Source organism: Eurosta solidaginis, chromosome X (genome assembly GCF_040869045.1).
Source record: "Eurosta solidaginis isolate ZX-2024a chromosome X, ASM4086904v1, whole genome shotgun sequence".
Taxonomy (NCBI): domain Eukaryota; kingdom Metazoa; phylum Arthropoda; class Insecta; order Diptera; family Tephritidae; genus Eurosta; species Eurosta solidaginis.
This window is the reverse complement of record NC_090324.1, coordinates 103,563,182-103,582,141: the sequence shown is the minus strand read 5'-3', so window position 1 is coordinate 103,582,141 and position 18,960 is coordinate 103,563,182. Positions and strand designations below refer to the sequence as shown.

Genomic DNA, 18,960 nt, shown 5'->3' with positions numbered 1-18,960 from the left:
ATATCTATCCGAACTTCGAAAACGAGTGAAGTGGAAGCATCCCAAAGAAAATATAAAAGTGGGAGATATTGCTGTCCTCAAAGAGGAGAACTTATCTCCCAACGAGTGGAGGCTAGGTAGAGTCGTCAACACACACCCCGAAGAAGGTAACCGAGTACGTGTAGTCGACTTCTTTACCGAGAAGGGTCAAGTCAGACGACCTTTGGTCAAACTGATCCTTCTTCCCAACGGAGGAGACGGATTGCGAGAAGGCCAATAACTCCTCGTAACAATCCCTCCGTTCCCCTCCCTCACTCCCTTCCAAACTCCACTTCCCTATCGATAATCCCCCAAAAACCCAGCGCTGGCCCACCGAGGCCAATCAACCACCCTAATGCAGATCCCCATCTGCCACAAAACACTTATTTTAAATTTTCAATACCAAACCCCACTTCACTCACTTACCCCGAGCGAGGACACCAGAACCCTAACGCAGACTCAGGGTCTGCCACGGAATGCTGATGCAATCAGCCAAAGGAACGAGGCCAAGCAATAACTTAACGCAGATTCGATATCTGCCACAGAACCGAGAGGCATTCGGCCCACTAGATTTTCATTTTTAAAAACCAACCCACAATTCACCCGCTCTCCCAGAGCGAGGACAGCAAATCAACCCAACTTCACCCGCTCACCCCGAGCGAGGATGACAGAACACCTACACACTCGGCCAAAGGCGCGAGGCCAACAAAATGTATCAGGATTCATCCCATCACCCAAAAACTTGAAATAGCTATTAAAAAATAGTTAAAATGGAAAGCAACCGTTTCCTTCTTAACTATAAATACAATCATAATAAAAACCCATGCGCAACTACACATAGAGGTTGCACCTAACCAAATACGTGCCTCTTTTCGAAAAGGAGGGATCTTCTTTTCCAGCAACTGCAGAAAAAATGAAATTCTGTGTTTTTTGTTCGTGGTGTTCTATTGTTCGTATAATTTTTTTTTTCTTGTAATTGGCTACATTGAAGGCGAAAGCACCAAGCAAAACCGATGTTTCACTGGATTAGGCATTCAATAAAGCAATAATGAGACAGTTAAGAATTTGTATTTTTTATCGAAGATTGAGTTCGATAGGGCTTTAATGTAGAAAACTCGTATAATTATTTCATTAAGCCTCTGTGTGGGATAGGCATAAAACTCATTATTCAATCAACAAAGATAGCCAGAAAGGAGTTAGAAAGCTGAATTGAAAATGAGTCCAAACTTTCGATCACCTGAAGTAACCACATTGGATTCAAATATGATCCCACCATGTGATCGGAAAACTACATATATTAAATTTTTTGGACATTCCCAATCTCATATCTGGCTATCCCTGTTGTTAATTTGTATGATAACGCATTATTCAGTCTGAAAGAGTGATCAAATGGTATTGATATGTAGGGATATTCTAAATTTAATCACCTAAATGCGGCGTGGGAAATAGCTCTTAAATCGGAAAAATGGACCACCTTAATGCATTGACTCCACCAGTGTGTTGACCATAGCACGTAAACTCATAAAAAAAAAATTATAACGAAAAGTGGTGCTTGTGCTATTGGTGCAACCACATTCTTTAGAGGATTAAAATAATGCCCTCTAGATTTAACATCATTTCTTGTGCATATCGCGATGCATCCAACACATGCCCAGTTTGACTCGCCTGAGTGATTTTAATGCATGTCATTGTGACATAATCACCAGCGTAACTATGCTTGTGCTAACTACTTGCCAAAAGCGATTGCCTCCACCCTGAAAAATCACAGGTAATATGTAGATATTCCAGAAAACGTTCTACCCTACCCACTGGACTCACCAAGGACATTTATTGCATCGTCTTCCAGTGGTGCGGGGGGAACCGTAGGTGCTTCGGAATCGTAAAGCTTGTCCTCCGCCGGACAAGTCGATCCCATTTAGCGTGGTCGGCAAGGGCAGGCATTGCGTTGTGGTAGTTGTGGGCACCGACAAATGATCGTTCAGGCCCACGCTTTTGTTGGAGTTTTATGTCTTTGATTTTATTTGCACATCCAACGTGATTTGCGTACAATTTATACAAAGTTCGCTAAAATTTGTTCTTATTCAAACAACTTATTTTAATCAATAGATTTCATTTTGCATAAATAAGCTGTTGGAAGCAATTTGATTTCATCAATAATCTGACAAACGCTAGTATCCTTATTCGACACTGAATGCACCTTACCAACCGATTCCCTCTAGTCACCATAAATTACTTTAAATTCATCGCCTACTTCTGATAGTACCGGTGCCAAATGTTCACTTACAATCGATACACTGGGATCTTCTTGACGCAAGAATACAGAGCAACCACCAGTTGATACAGTACGTATAATGCCTGTTTGTCCAACTAAACCAGCATCGTCATGTGTATGAATTTTAACTTCAATATCTGTGGTACACCAATCGCCAATTGGTGAATCCAAACTTGCACCTGGTGTTTGCGGATTATACGGTGATTGTGGATTACCTCCTGGTGTATTTGGGGAATAATTAGATGGCGATGGTGCATTCATATAACCCACTGGATATGGTGATGGTGTTGAACTAGGACTTGGATTGAATGGACTGTAACTACGATCTGAGCCGTATAAAGTTCCTGGTGTTTGTGGAGCAAATTGTGTATTCAATTGATAACCCGGTTTCCTGGGATTATAACCAGGACTTGGGCTAGGCTCCTCAAATGTGTAGTCAAAGTCATTTGTGCATGCTGGTATATTAGCAATACTAGGATCCCAAGCGCCATGACGTGGTGGCATACTGCCATCATGTGATGGTGTCATTGCAGCGCTATAAGGTGTACGACCCTCTGAATCCCAATTGGGCGTTTCGTTGCCTAGCAATGGTGTCTTCGAACCAGCCGCAGCATACACTGGGGTCTGTGAGCCATAGCCAGGTATACGTGCTGGTGTACGGCCATATGTAGACGCTGTCACCCTCTTTTCCAGGCATAACAACCATTGCGATATGATTACGGTCAACAGATATAGTTTGACACGAAGTATGTAACTCGACTCGTGCTGTACTCTCAGTGGCATCCTTAGCAATGGCAACAACGCTTTTATATGGTCCACCGCTAATTTTAATAGTTCTTCCTAATATTTCGCGATCCCGAGTTACTCTGAAGCCGCCACGTCCACATCTGCTACCCCCACGTCCTCCACGACCACCCGAGGGGTGCATTGGCCATTGTATGCGTGGCGACATAAAACCGAAACCGCAAAGTGTGCCAGCACTATTAACTTGACTCTTCTTACCGCCAGCCAATTGTAAATGTTGTGTCTCACAAACAAATATGCCACCATTTCTGTGTACATGCCACAATGCAAGAAGTCTAAACTGCGATAGAGATGTTTTATTTCTCCGGAACGCCCAGCATGTTACTATTCAAATTAATTTATTTTAATATTAGAAATCGATGGTAATTCGAATATTAAGGCCTAATCAACCTTCAAACGCTATCATCCAAGTCTGAGTATTTGTTTTTGGCACTGATTAAATTTTTGAGAAAAATGCCCCAGGAATTGAGAATTGTACAATGCATTGAATGTCAAATATATCAGGTTGATTTAGTAAAAAGGGCTATGAAATGGTCTTGCAAGGTATGTAATGCCAGAATCGTAAACGCGTTCAGGAACTGAATAAACAGCAGGAACAGATTGATCTTTTCGACTCCAAGCTTGCATTAGAATTTGCTGAAAGTTCAGAAAACGATTTTGATGTGGTTGCGCCACAGCTTATTTCACAAACAAATTTCCCAGTAGTACAAGGCCGAATTTCATGGATGAAAATGATAAAAATGTACAAACACCTGATTGTGATCAAAATGAAAAAAACGCGTCGAGTCGTAGCGACTCTTCTTGTTTCCACAACACCACAAAATGGGAGAGAGGACAATCACAGCAGCTTGGTAAAAGAACAAAACGAATTTTTGAAGAAACTGATGACGGGGAAAGCATCAAAAAAGCCAGCATGCCGCCCCCATGTGGGAGAGCCCACTTTTTACTTTTACTATGTCACGTCGTCTCATCTGATTTTGATCGGCATCCAAAACAATTGGATTGCGATTCTCTCTACGCTTATGCAGTGGTGTAGGATTGCATTCAATTACTTTGCCATGCATACCCAAACCATGGAAGTTCTCACGTTCTAAACGTACGATAACGCCAACATTTAGTGATCAATCTGTACAAGATCGCCCCATTGACACTGACCCAAACAATAGACACCTGTCGCTATGTCAGAGCAAAGTTGCAAATCAATTAAAAAAGAATTTAAAACTGGGCACATGTGCTCGGTTACGTCAACTCCGTCTTTACAATTATATTAATGTTTAAATAATCTCCAAATATATCTACTTTCATATACATACGTACGGTGGCGAATTATTCGCTTGCAAATTGTGTATTTAGAGTTGAGACTTTTTTCTGAATAACCTTTTTGCTGATTGTGTCCTCTTATTGACGTACCGGCATTAGTAATCCCACAGTTTTCCATCTGCATGCCCTGGCAGTTCTTGGGACAATTTTTTCGTTTGAACGCTCCAAACTTTTAACGTTGAAACTTTACTACCACTAACAATTAAACGTGAATCTCCAGACCAAGCTATTTTATACGCTGCCTGAACGTGTCCCCTGAATGTAGCTATAAATTGACCATCTTGTGCACGCCGTAGTAAAAAATGAAATGAACGAACGGAAAATCACTTGATACACTTCCCGTTGTTTCAATTCATAGGAATTTTACATTCTAAACACGGGTATGTATGAATGTGCGTTTTTTTGTCTTTGCCGTTGGTATGCTGGTACCAGTGAGCGGAATTCTAAAAAGGGAATGGTAGTAGACGAAAAAATGAAAATAGTAGTAGTTGGTAGTTTTTACCAAGAAAATAACAGCTACAGTTCATATTTGTACCAAACAATTAATAATGTATTGTAAAACAAATAACGCGCATTTCAAGGAAATGACACCTTTAAAACACGTAAACAAGACAAAATTACATGTACATTTGTATATACCTACATAGCTTATGCCTATACGATACTCACCTTTTTTCTTGTATCGTGAGTGTGAAATACTGACAAACATGCACCAAAACGTCTAATCACAACAACAATATTCCAAAGTACCAAAAGTACTGCCACAAAATAACCGATTTCGGCATGTTCTCGTTTACGTAGAACTTTTTATTTTCGTTCAAATTATTCACGAAAAAAAAAAAAAAACTGAGAAAAATAGCGCAGAAAATATTTGCGTGCTCAGTTACTATATTTATCTCATCAAAAATTTATTTCCTGTTTAAGTTCTTCACAAATTTTTCAAAATTTACTGATTTGGTCAGTATCGCCTCCTAATGTTAGTTGGGTGGGCTCGGCAATTCAATACTTTAAAATTATCGCAGTATACGTTTACAGTGCGAAAATACTGAAATATTGGTAGATTTTGGGCCTCGGTGGTAGTAGTGGTAGAAAATGAAAATGGGCCAGAAAAGTTAGTAAACCTACCAATGCGGTAAAGTCCGTGCACTGACTGTCCATATACTTATACCAACGTATGTACATATATATGCCGAGTTTTAAATGCACATTATATTAGGGATGCATAAAAAGATGCAAACGGGTACCCAAAAACCCGTTCCCGGAAAAATCGGTACCGGAGCCAAATACCCTTCGGGAATCGTGTCGTTTGCTAAAGGCCATCAATAAAACAGGACTACAAGCGTAGTTGGGGAAAAGTTGAAGAAATAAGCGAAGGGCAATACAAAAAAAAAAAAAAAAAATTATTCATTCTACAAATTTTTCCCTTCATCCAAAACGAACATTTTTTTATTTTTTTCTTTACATAGCAAACAATTTGCTGTCCGAACATTTTTTTTATGGCGGGCAGGGAAGTTGTTGGTTTTTAGCATCAACAACACAAATAACAGCGACTCAAAAGAACCCACGCTATACACTTTCTACCCGGTTCGGTACCAGAATGTGCGAACCGAAAATCGTAAATGCTAATTTTTCTGCAGCATTAGTGTGCCGGTGGCTAACTAAAACGCTACCGGGTGACACAAAATAAACAAAATAAGGCACTAAAGACCCAGGCACATAACGTGCGGGGAAAGAGGCCATGCATATAATGCGCGCCACATATGAATATTTTTTTTTTATGCAGCGACAGATGTTTCCCCTTATGCGCGCGCTAATAAAATTTCCCAAATCCCAATAATACAATTAGGGACCACTCGCCCCCGCATTTTCGAGAATGACTCGACCCAGTCAAACATATTGCATTTCTTCAGAAAAATGGGTCGTTTTGCCGCTATGCAACGAAATGCTGCCAGGAACGTCATGCGTTATACGTCGGAATGCCGCGCTTTTTTTAAGCAACATCCCATACGCCTGTGTCCCATCTTTCGGGCCAAAAAACCCGAGGAGCGTCTTTACTTAGCGATCCGCGGGAGCTGCTGTGGAAATTGCTTGGCTCTAGACCACCGCTCTAACGCGTGCCCAAGCCAAGGCCGATGTAAAAAACGCGGCGAAAAACATCACACGATGCTTCACATCTCCTCGATTGATGAGGAGGAACAGCTACTCCACGAAGCCCGCTCCAAGCCATGGAGTGTACAAGTTGAGGAGGAGCTGGAATCACCCCGTGAGCGGACTGACGACTCCATATCATTATATGCGTCAGATGCTGGAACGGAGACTGGGCCTCTTCGTCCAGCTCTCGAATCCATCGAACCGGAGCGGAGACCCGGTCTCTTCGCCCGAACACAACACCAGCAGCCAAATCGTTTCGACCGCCTTTGCAGCATGAAAGGAAGCGGCTCCAGCACAACACATCGACAGTCCAGCGCCATATTCGTGACGGCCGAGCGGAGACTCGGTCTCTTCGCCGGAAAACCAAGGAACCTCAACGAAGACAACAACCGCGCGACCGCAGAGCGGAGACAAGGCCTCTTCGCCTGCAACAACGACACCACACCCATCAGCAGACACAAGATCGCAGCCAACGATACAGCTCGTTGCAGCTCTCCACAGGGTCTACCTTCCGGGCAGGGCTCCTAGCCCCGCACTCCGCTGCCACCGCCACCATGATACCGACGGTAGCGATCACCCCCACCGCGGTCGTGAAACTAGAAACAGGGGGGCGGCTACACCTCGTTCGCGCCTTAATCGATGGATGCTCCCCCACCACAGTGATTGCGGATGAGCTCGCCCAGGAGCTCCAACTCCCTACCAGCACCATTGGCGGGCAAGCAGGATGCCTATTACGCATACGAGGGAGACACGGTCAAAACAAACGAATTGCAACCCATGCGGCGGTCGTGTCCAATTTTCGGCGAATTGCCCCCACGACCAGCGTCGACAGCGCCATCGCATCCCCGTATACACATCTCCGTCTGGCGGATCCGCAATTTTATTCCTCCGCCCCTATCCGCCTCGTACTAGGGACAGACGTATATGCAGAAATAATGCTACCAGGGATTCTGCCCACCACGTTTGGCCCTTTGCTAGCTCAGAGTACCATCTTAGGTTGGGTACTCTCGGGCACAACCAAGGCCTAACATCAAAATGTTCGGTAACGACCGAACTTTGTCATTTTTATTGACTTTTTTTGTACACTGTTGCAAAGGATGTGCATTGTGAATTCATACCAACGAAAAATCCTTCTTTTCCTCCATTGCCATACCTACCTGTCAAATAATAAACGGAGAACGGTTGTCGCGAATGGCCAGAGATTGAAAGATTTGTTTGACTAGCCGTTATTAAATTGAAGTGCCACAAATTGTACTTTTGTGTTTCAAATCAGCTTTTCCTTTAAATGTGTATACAGAAAATCAAACTATATACTAATATTCATTCCAAAAATCAACTTTATAGATTAAGTTTGAGCAATCCGCCATGCAGGCATTTTGAAATAGGTAAATGAAGCAATATACCAATTGTCTACAAAGATGGTTGAAAACCACTGTTAAGCTAATACTCTAAGTAATCGAACAGCGATTGAACCGGTGATCGAGGCTGTTTACTATTGCGAACGGTTTTATCAAACCTTCGCCACTTGTATGAATTCACAATGGAGGTATGCTTTTACACTCCTGTATCATTACAATAAGTTATTTTTTATTGAATTTTTCTTCATACAAAATCCTTTGTTTGTTCCTCTCTAATGAATTTGTAATAAACGGCAAGAAATATCAACACGTATATCTTCTTACTTCTTTTCGCAATCCCTCGCTCTAGGCAAACCTGGCTCAGGCATTGAACCATAACGGGAAAAGTGCCGAATGACCGAGGCATCAGCAACCAAGCTCACACACTGCGCAAACCATCTTGCGTGCCGCCAAGGCGGCGGACTGGCCGGCGTTATGTTAAGTTAGATATAATTAGTCATAAGTTTTTTATTTTTATTCCTCTTCTTCACGGTCGGTGATCCTTGGCGGACTGTGACGTTGCGTACCGCAAGGGGGGCGGCATGTTTAGGCCCAATGCCTAACTTTTACCTGATTGACGGCGCCCCTCCCTAACGTTTTAATAATATTTCCAGCCACCCACACTCACGCCGTATTTGTGTGTGCATGCATGCACATGCATGCGTTTCATACACCTGCACGTGTGTGTGTGCAGGTTGTCAGCACCCGTGCACGTATATGTGGGTGTGGTTGTATGTGTGGCCTTTCCCCTCCTTAACACCAGAGGACTTTTTCGCGGCTTAGCGGTTGTTCTCAACGGGATAACCGGCCTCTTTCTCGATTGACCGCCAAGCAGTTCACATCGCCTAGGATCACCATCGTAATTTTGCGACATTAAGGTAACCTTACACATATTGTATATTTTCTTACACTCTAATTAAAACACTATTATAACGAGGAAATCCCCTTTTGCGTTCTTCTCTATTTATTCCGAGTGACCCATCCATTCCGAGATCGAACCGTGTGCGCCTACCCACTGCCAGTCTCAGACGCACCCAGGCCGAACAGTATGGCTGCAGCGCATGTTTAAATAATAAATACATCAAGCCTTGTATTGTATCTGTCGGCCTTTTCATTGTTTAATCGACTAGATTTTATAACAATTAGTATGCAGAAGTGGGGTAAAGGGGATAGTGACCCGTTGGCGCCCCTTTAATACTTTTTTTACACACGCTACTACAATTAACTAACAATAACAAAGCCCGCGCATGCGCAGAACATACATTTGCACAGTTTCAGTAAATAATGATTGACAGAAAATTTGCACATTAGGAAGATAGGAAGGTATTGATATAGAAGTATTATATATATGTATGATCTTCGCTCGCTATCGAACATAGAAAATCGAATTAAAAATTTGTATTATGACATTTAATCTCTGTCGAAATTTTTGTTGTGTATCTAATTTTGAAGGGAAAGGAATTTTGCTGTCGACTCTGTACCGAATTAGAATAAAATTGTTTGAAATGTAAGTTTTTTGTGTTTATCTTCTACTTTTTTGCTACCTAATAGTAATTTCAAACTATTTGTATTAATAGTATATAGTGTAGGATACTTTGTTCTTATTAAAATTAATATCCAGGCAAAAATTATTTAAACGAAAATGTTATATTTTCATGATGCAAAATTATATAATAATGAAAATTTTTGAAAACAATAAAATCAATATTGGAAATTAAAATATTGTAAAACATATTAAAATTACAAAGTTCAAAATAACATAATAACAAAGTTAAATAAAAATAATTTAGTCAATATAATTTAAGAACCCTACATATAGTATAAAAGGTTAAACGCAAAGGTAATTGCGAATTCTCTTTATTCAAATATTGTCAGCTTATTTATACTAAAATATTCTAAACATATTCTTACATACATATTTACTTTAAGATACATATTCACACATATTTACCTTAAGCATACATACTTACATACCTACATAAAAATTGACACAAAATATGTACCTACACATCTGTGTTGAGCTGTGACTTCTGTGGGAAATGCAACGTTTGCAAATTTGCTGGAATGCAAATTTGTTTGGTTGTGTGTTGTACACACACCTGTATTAAATCGTGTGAATTGCTATGTCAGCAATAATTATCAGATGTCTTTTTATGTGTTGATGAACATTTAGACTATTTTTGTTACAGGGTAGCATATTAACTGATTTAAATATTTGGCATTGAAATTGTTGGCTGGTTACATTACATCTCCCTTTTTTCAGAATGCTTATGCATTTGGAGAATGCATGCGCATTCTATTTTTATTTAGTTAAGTATAAGTTAATTCTATATTTTGTATTTTATGTTGGTAGGTTGAAAATTTACTTATTCTATTAATTTAAGTCTATTTTTGTGTATTGTTATTTTCTTATTATTTACGATATTGCTATTCTCTATGTTACTGGGAAATTTTTGCTTATCCTCATTTCCTATTCTAGATGGGATTAAAGTGCCAGTAATTTTATTATTAGTATTTTCTACTTCATGGGGTATTAGAGTAAAATTATTATTCTCATCGATTTTTTCTACCTTATAGGGTATTACTAAAATAATTTTTCCTATTGATATTTTTTTTTTCTACAGGTTATTAATAAAATTATTTTTCCTAGTGACATTTTCTATCTTACAGGGTTATTAATAGAATTATTTTTCCTATTGATAATTTCTATTCCGCAGGTCATTAATAAAATTACTTTTCCTATTCTACTGGGCAATTAATAGAATTATTTATTCTATTGATACTTCCTATTCCGCAGGTCATCAGTAAAATTACTTTTCTATTCTACAGGGTTATTAATATAATTATTTTTCCTATTGATACTTTCTATTCCGCAGATCATCAATAAAATTACTGTTCCTATTCTACAGGGCCCTATATATCTATTATCTATTTATCTAGATTCAATAATACTATTATCTAAATTTGTGACCTCTCTAAAAGGCGAGGTTTTCCTAGATGAAAACGGTTAAACAAAGTTTTTTTTTTTGTTTTATTGGTAGTCCATTTCAAATTAAAATTGAAACGTATAGATTAAGGTAATGGTTACAGTCATCATTGGTTGAAAATTGACATTGATCTAAAAGCGGGATCTTTGAGCGTATGATATACAGTAGATTGGGTAGATTCAGTTGCTTCTATAGCAAGAAGTAGTTTTATAGTGATAAGTGGTTAAACCAATGGGTACAGTGGATGCAGAAATTTTTCATATCTTTCTTATACCATTTTTCATATGCTGCTAGAGCAAGAAGCAGTTATATGGTGATAAGTGGTTAAACCAATGAGTACAGTTGATGCAAACATTTTTCATATCTTTTCTTATACCATTTTTCATATTTTCCAGCAATTTTTTTTGTTAGATCTTATGTGTCATGCGATTTTCTGGGTGGCCTTCCCAGATGGGATCGTCATGATATTTATGATGAATTTCTTTAATTTCTGTCGACATTTGTCACATGCATAACTTCTGGGGTTAATGCAAATATTAGATCTTTGAGAACTTGGGTACCTATTTTTTATTTTTAAATATGCTTACTCGAGTATTCATTATTCTTGAACAATTTGTCTCCTAAGGGACAGCTGTCTTTTTCTCTTACAAGTCCTAGATTGCTGGCATTTTTAAGCCTGGTTGAATATTGCCCTAAATCAATAACTTCCTCAACAATCTGGTTGCTTGTATTACGCTACAATTTTTCTATCCTTTTGGATGAAAATGAGCGTGATATGTCTAATTGCAAATTTATTTATTAAGTGCTCTATTTATAATAAGGTTCTCTTTGTGACTTTTTATTTTCTTCATTCTCGCTGGTTTTTAAGTTTCCGATCTTGTGGTAACTTTAGGTATTTTGCATATTTCCACTTAAGTAAAGTTTTTAGTCAAGCATTATGTTGCGAAAGATTTGTGGTATAAATCTTCTACCTTGACAGCTACTACTGTGAATTAGAAAATTCTTGAACTTAGACGGTGCTAATGAAGCTGTCTTAATAAATTCTTCTATTGAGTGAGGCATTTTGCAGTGATTCATTTGTAATTTTTTACTGTTCTTATCGAAATTGGGTTGAGTTTAGCAGGTTTACGGTGCTAAATTTGAATATTATATCAATAGCACAATTCCGCAGGTTAAAAACGCTAGCCAAACATCTGAAATGTTTGGGTTAATTTTTGGCTCTGGTTCAGCTGGTGGTTCATATTATAATATTCTATTATTGATGTTTCAGAGTTTCTTTTTCCTAACTCGTAACCAGTTATGGGGTTAATTTTTGTCCACGAATACATTTTAAAGAGATGATATGATTGAAAGAGAAAATTAAAGAGAAATTAAAAATTTATTCCTATTTCTTTGGGGGTGTTAATAATGCTAATTTATGCTTATTTCTCTGTTTTTACGTTTATTATATTAAGCATTCCATTTTAGTTTTATTATTATTTTGTTTAGTTAACATTATAAAAGTTATTATTTAAAAGGTTTATTTCTAAAAATGTTTGTTCTTAAGAAAAATTTTGTTTAATTTAAAATTTTTGACATATCTAGTTTTTCTTACAAAATTTTTTCAAATGATGGATAGTTAAATACAGTCTATTTTTTCTTGTTTTATTATTAAAAATTAATTCCTATGCTATTTTCTTTTCTTTTTTTTCATTTTGTTTTCTATGCCATTTTGGGCTTAAAAAAATTTTCTATTTTGGAAAAACATCAGTAAACATTTCAAAAAAAAAATTTTCATATTTAAGGAGTTTTATGAAAACGACCTAAGCACTTGACTTTGATTTTGTATGTCCTCTTCTGTGAACATAACTTAATAATTAGTAAATAACTAAAAAAAAAATAATTAGTAACAACAAGTTTTTACAGCAGACATTTAAATTTTTGCTTGTCGATAGGCAGCCGTTAGGTTGCCCGAATATTTTCCTGCTTGACAATAAATTTAAATTGTAAAACTAAGCTAATATACGTATTATAACTATTAGCTGCCAGTCCTGAACGCTTCACGGTGTCATCCTTGCGCCATGCTGATCTGTATCGTTCTAATGTGGTCGTCTAATTGCTGCAATTTTTACTCATGGTGCCCGAATTTAATTATTTTTTCCTTTCCTTTTTTTCTGTAACAAGGCTTAGGCTGTAATCAGCCAGTAAAATCCTCCGCCATATAAAAGATTAAACGAAAAGGTAATTGGTTTTATCAGTTTTAACATCAATGTGCGAATTCTCTTTATTCAAATATTGTCAGCTTATTTATACCAAATTATTCTAAACATATCCTTACATACATATTTACTTTAAGCATATATACTTACGCACATATTTACCTTAAGCATACATACTTACATACCTACATACAACTTTACACAAAATATGTACCTACACGTCTGTGTTCAACTGTGACTTCTGTGGGAAATGCAACGTTTGCAAATTTGTTGGAATGAAAATTTTTTTGGTTGTGTGTTGTACACAAACCTATATGAAATCGTGTGAATGGCAATAATTATCAGATGCCTTTTTATGTGTTGATGAACATTTAGACTATTTTTGTTACAGACTAGCATATTAACTGATTTAAATATTTGGCATTGAAATTGTTGGCTGGTTACACTACAATAGGTCCAAGATCGTGAATACAAAACAACTGCTTGGAAGACTGATTTCATAAATTGGACAAAATCCCTTTATAACAAAACGAACTTGCAGAAAAGATCAGGTGGAAAAAATTCCGAGTGCATTCTCGTGTCCGATGCTCAGTTGAGACAATCCCTAGCGCAAAATCTGAGAATTGTTGCCAATTTCTAAATGGTTGGAATATACTTGGCTCTTGTGCATTGTTGCAGCCATTCATCTTTACTGGATAGCAAGTCCATGAACGCTTCTATATTCATTATGAAGTTTAGTTTTTAACACATGTAACAGGATGTTCAGAAAGCTACAATTACGCGTTGAAACTCATTTCAGCATTTTATACTTCTGGCTAGTTCCAGCACTTAAGCTTTTTTTCTTCATAATAAATAATTTTGCTTTTATTTTATTTGACAGATGATGGAAATGTGCTTTTCTGAACGGTTGAATTTATCGAATTATAGAAGAATGACACTAGTCTTAATCGAATGAGTGTTATAATACCGAATGAAAATTCGTTCGATCAGCTCTTTCGACCACAGTCGAAGATCGAATTTGTCTCATAATAGGGGCCTTTATGTGCTAACAACAATGACGTTTGATTTTATTAGTTTTCTTCTCAGCTAAGTTCACAGCTGATAGGTGCAAAGTACTCTATTAATAATGTTCCAATGACGCGCGAACCAGATACGGTTAGGAATTTAACATGCAAATGCAACAACGACGCTGTGATCCTGATATTTATCAATTCAGTTTCTGATTCGTATAGCAGTTCTGTTCGTTTCGTTTTCTGTAGTAGATTTTTTGACAGCTAAACACTTTTGAGTTGGTAGCACTCATGGCTCAACTATATGGTTGGCTTATCTCCACAGCAACAACATACCTTTGTTCAACTTTTCAAAATCAGCGTGTTGGTGTTAGACGAACGTAATGGAATGGAAATATAAAACTTAGCAGCTTTTGTGTGTAGTAAGAAAATGTTGTCATGTGTTGGTTTCATTTTGAGTTTGCCATCTCCTTCTGACAATCCCTACTCTAGTGAAATGAAAAAAAAAAAAAAAAACCAGTAAAGGTGTCCAAGTTCGGGTGTAACCGAACATTCTATAGGTACTCAGCGAGAACTTTAATTGCACATTTCATTTGAGATAAACTACTTTTCTATATAACACGTGGCACCGCCCGTTAAAAAAAAAAATGTCTCACCACTTCCTCTTACAATAAAACTTGATAAGTGTAATATCATTGCTTCAAAACTATTTTTTTGCCAAGTTATAGCTTATTATTCTATTCTACGACCCTTTTAAACTTGTTTTATATCTAAGTTGCCGTGGTCTTTAACCGTTCCCGTCCATTTTTACTAGAAATATTTTCTTCTATAAGGAAAATATGTGTACACAATTTCATTACGATATGGTAATCTTTCTTCGAGTTATGGCTCCCGACACATAGAAAATTGCTTAGCCATAAAAGGGGCGGTGCCACGCCCATTTGTTTATAAGATTTTATTTACCTTCAATTGGCTGTTGTATGTAATGGAATCTTGCAAGTTAAATTTGATACACTTCACGATGTCCGATTGAGCTGAAATTTTGCACACATGTATAACTCCGATGACAATGCAATATTACTTTGCGAGAATTCGATAAATTAATCGATAACACAGTTATCGGTAAAGATTTGTGTTTACTTTGGCATAACAGCCTAAGTCCCATAAAAACCCGCCGGTACTTAACCGTGGATTTCGAGACTTGGACGTGGTGAATCACGCGTGTCACACGTGGTGAATCTCACGCTTGCGAAAAGCGGAGACAAAACCCTCTGTTGTATTTCTGTGTATAACCAACATAGCTGAATTTTTAAGGCTGTTTAACTCTGTAATCTTTTCTGTAATTTATTTTGCTTTTGGAAAAATTACCTATTTGAAAAAAAGCTGGCTGAAAAATATTGGCATAACAGCTTAAGTTAAATCAAGAATGGAAAATCTTGGAAAATTTGAGCAGATGTGGCAATTTCGCGCGTCCGTTGAACGAAATATTGACAATCTATTGATCATCGCTAGGAAATTAGCGACATTCCATCAACTTAGCAGCACTTTAGCAATACTACTGTTATTATTCGTCCGCTCAAACACACCCATATTAATTGTGAATTAAATCTAAAATATACAACTCAAAAATGACTCCGGTTGTTATGTCCGCAGCATTTATTTGGTGCAAATACACCATAATAATTTACACGGCCAAAGCCATAATAATTTACACGGGTCATCAATTCTTTCTCTGATTCAAAAGCTGAACTACCAGCGCTACCGTCATTAGCTCAGTGTCATAATTGCCAGTAGCGCCAATAACACCAAACTAGTGCCTGACACACAAAATTCGTTTCACTCAATAGCGCAAGTGAAATGTACTACGCACTCCCTACTAAGTAGCGTCAAAAATTCGCTTGGAGTCATTTCGTCAATGACTGGCACCGCATTGGCTCTGGCGCCATCCAATTTACATCACTAAAATTTCGCGAATGCCCAGGCTCATGACTTTGTTATCCAGATGGTGAAAACGAAGACTCAAAGGAATGCATCCTTGCAAACAACAGCCGTCATTTTCAAAGTGTAAAAATTCTGTGATATAACGAACGCTAACGCGGTTAGGCTGTTATCGGTAAGTGTTGCATACTTTTCTGCGCACTTGATTTTGTTCTACAGATTTTTGGCGATGGAATTTTAGCTAAGCGAAAGTTGGAATATTAGCCGTTTTTTTATACACGCGTATACGTTCACGTTTGCGCGTGAAAAAAACGCCTATCCTCGCATAGATAATGCTTAGGAGACCCATCTAGCGGCAGTGGTTACACAACTAGCTACAGCTACAGGGTGTACCCAAAAGCGGAGACACGACCCTCTGTTGTATGCCTGTGTATAACATATAGCTACATCAGTTGCGATGAATTCTGGACACACATAGAATACATAGAATTAGTGTAGAGTGTGAAACAAAAACACATATTTCAGTTACATCTGAGTATAATGCGTATTGAGATTTAGTAGTACACATTTTATGCGCAGCAACTTCAGAGGTGTATTTAAAGTTTGACGCTTAGCAGTCCATATAAAGTATAAGCGTATAGACGTTTACGTGTAAAAAAAAAACACGGCTATTATTTTGAAACAGATTTAACCCACAGAGCAGAGATCTGCAATGAGTAGTTGTAAACTAGGCAAAGTCACAATAAAATATGATTTTAAGTTAGTTAACACTGTTTGACACAATTTTATATGTGCTGTCTGTCAAAAATGCTTCAACTAACTTAGTCACATTTTATTTCGATTATGAATATGCCACAATATATTCGGATCACGATATAAAAAATCGTGTACTCTTACTCAGTCAGGGTTATTCAAACGTAGCGATTCGTATCAGTAATTTGGTTGAGAGTCTTTTTTCATCCTGACACCGCGTTAGCGTTGAACGCGAAAGATCTGACAACCTAAGATGCTGATATCCGAAGTGAAGCTACTTTTGACAAACACATACGATATGTTTTCTCGAAAATCTGTATATTCATATGTATGTATGTATTTAACGTTTTGTTGTTGCAAAAACACGTGAACATGTGTATGCACATATATACAAATTCATTTGAATGAGTTGAACAAAGCATAGGGCGCATTCCAAAGCAACACTGCTGGCGAAGTTGATTAGTGATAACTTATTGGAACGCAGAGTTGCAACTTTACGGCAAATTAGTGAGCATAAAAATGTTCCGCTCCATTCACTCAACGTTTTTATCGATGGGTTGTTGACAGTTAGCTCAACGTGTCGTTTCAAAAGCACAATTTCTTTCACTCAGCTGATAACTGATTAGCTGAGCTATCAGTTGCGCTTTGAAATTCACCCTTCGAAGCAAACTTCTGCTTCGTATTTCAATTAAAATTTCATACGAAAACAAACCAAACACGAGAATAGTTCGTGTAGCTTGTATCCATATGCATCATAGCTTATACTTACACAATAATTTTTGTATGTAAACGAATAGATCAGGCTAGCTGCGCTTGGTTGTTTTATACGTACTCATACTCAAATTGCTTCGGATATATTAGAGTATCAAAAAAGTTACCTGATGCCGATCTCTGCCACAGAGAAAATTTGTTGGTTATGAATGTGGATTTTTTTCTGATTTATTATTAGTATTTATGACCCAATGCCAAGGTGACCACGTGCCGAGGGCTGAATGATATGAGGGTGTATAAAAATTTCATATCGCTAACTTTGCGCCTCAGGGTACCCGGGCGAACCCTATTGTACTGAAGCCCTTATCCCTTTAAAATGGACCTCTGGGGGGATGGACCGTTTTTGTCCTATACTCGTGGGAACAAAATGAACAATAAAATTAAAGAAAAAAAAACTTTTTTAAAAATAAGCTTTTATTATTGGTTAATAAAATTAACTAAAAAGTAAAAAACAAAATTAAAGAAAAAAAAACTTTTTTAAAAATAAGCTTTTATTATTGGTTAATAAAATTAACTAAAAAGTAAACAATAAATTGACTCTAAAGAAATTTAACGCTTTATAAGTTCATTGTAACCTTTAACGATAATTGGGCTTTTTCGTCGGCGACGAAAAAATTCTATATTGTACATAATTATATATTTTTAACATTAAAACTTTACACCTAAATTATTAAATCTAACAGTTTATATCACAGTCCTAATTGTTCTAATAAAAGCGTGTTACATTGCGATAGCAAGAAAAGGAGATCCTAAATGTTCTTAATTATACCATCAAAATTTAACACGTTTTTTATTAGAACAACTTGGACTATGATATAAACTGTAAGATTTATATTTTAGGTGTAAAGCTCTATTTGTAAAATTGATTTTATCACAAGTTTAAATAATTTTTTCAAATTGTTATCAAGAATCTCAATATCAGTCCACACGTCAAATTTCAACACTCTATGTGTATTATTTACTAAATAATCAGGTTTTTGTGTTTTACAAAATGTTATATGTATAACAAGTGGGCGTGGTTATCATCCGATTTCGGCCATTTTCAATATGTTGAAGACATGATCGAGTTTTCGGACTAAGTCCGCCCCCTCCGTCTGGCAACACCCGGCCAGTGCGGCCAAGCGCTGGCAGTGCAGCTTAGCTGTGGCTTGCCAACCACCACCGCGCTCTCAGTTTTTTAGTTTATCATTAACTACCAGCCCGTTCGCTACGCATCGATCGCATCGTTTTTTTGTTTCATCGCCCGCCTGCCATCGCGCAGTTTTATTTTCTTTTATATAAGTGAAGTCAATTAAATTAAACTTTATATTTTGGTTTCCATTTAAAATAAAAACTGCAGTT

At 37.5% G+C, this 18,960-nt stretch overlaps 1 protein-coding gene and 1 pseudogene across 10 annotated transcripts in view; one reads left to right on the top strand and one right to left on the bottom strand.

The window, feature by feature from the left end:
• The window catches only part of CaMKII (Calcium/calmodulin-dependent protein kinase II), a 3,892,153-nt gene that overhangs the window by 3,407,744 nt on the left and 465,449 nt on the right, over positions 1-18,960 (top strand). The gene's annotated exons all lie outside the window — the stretch shown is intronic.
• LOC137234495 (transcription elongation factor SPT5-like) lies at positions 2,114-4,325 on the bottom strand (annotated as a pseudogene).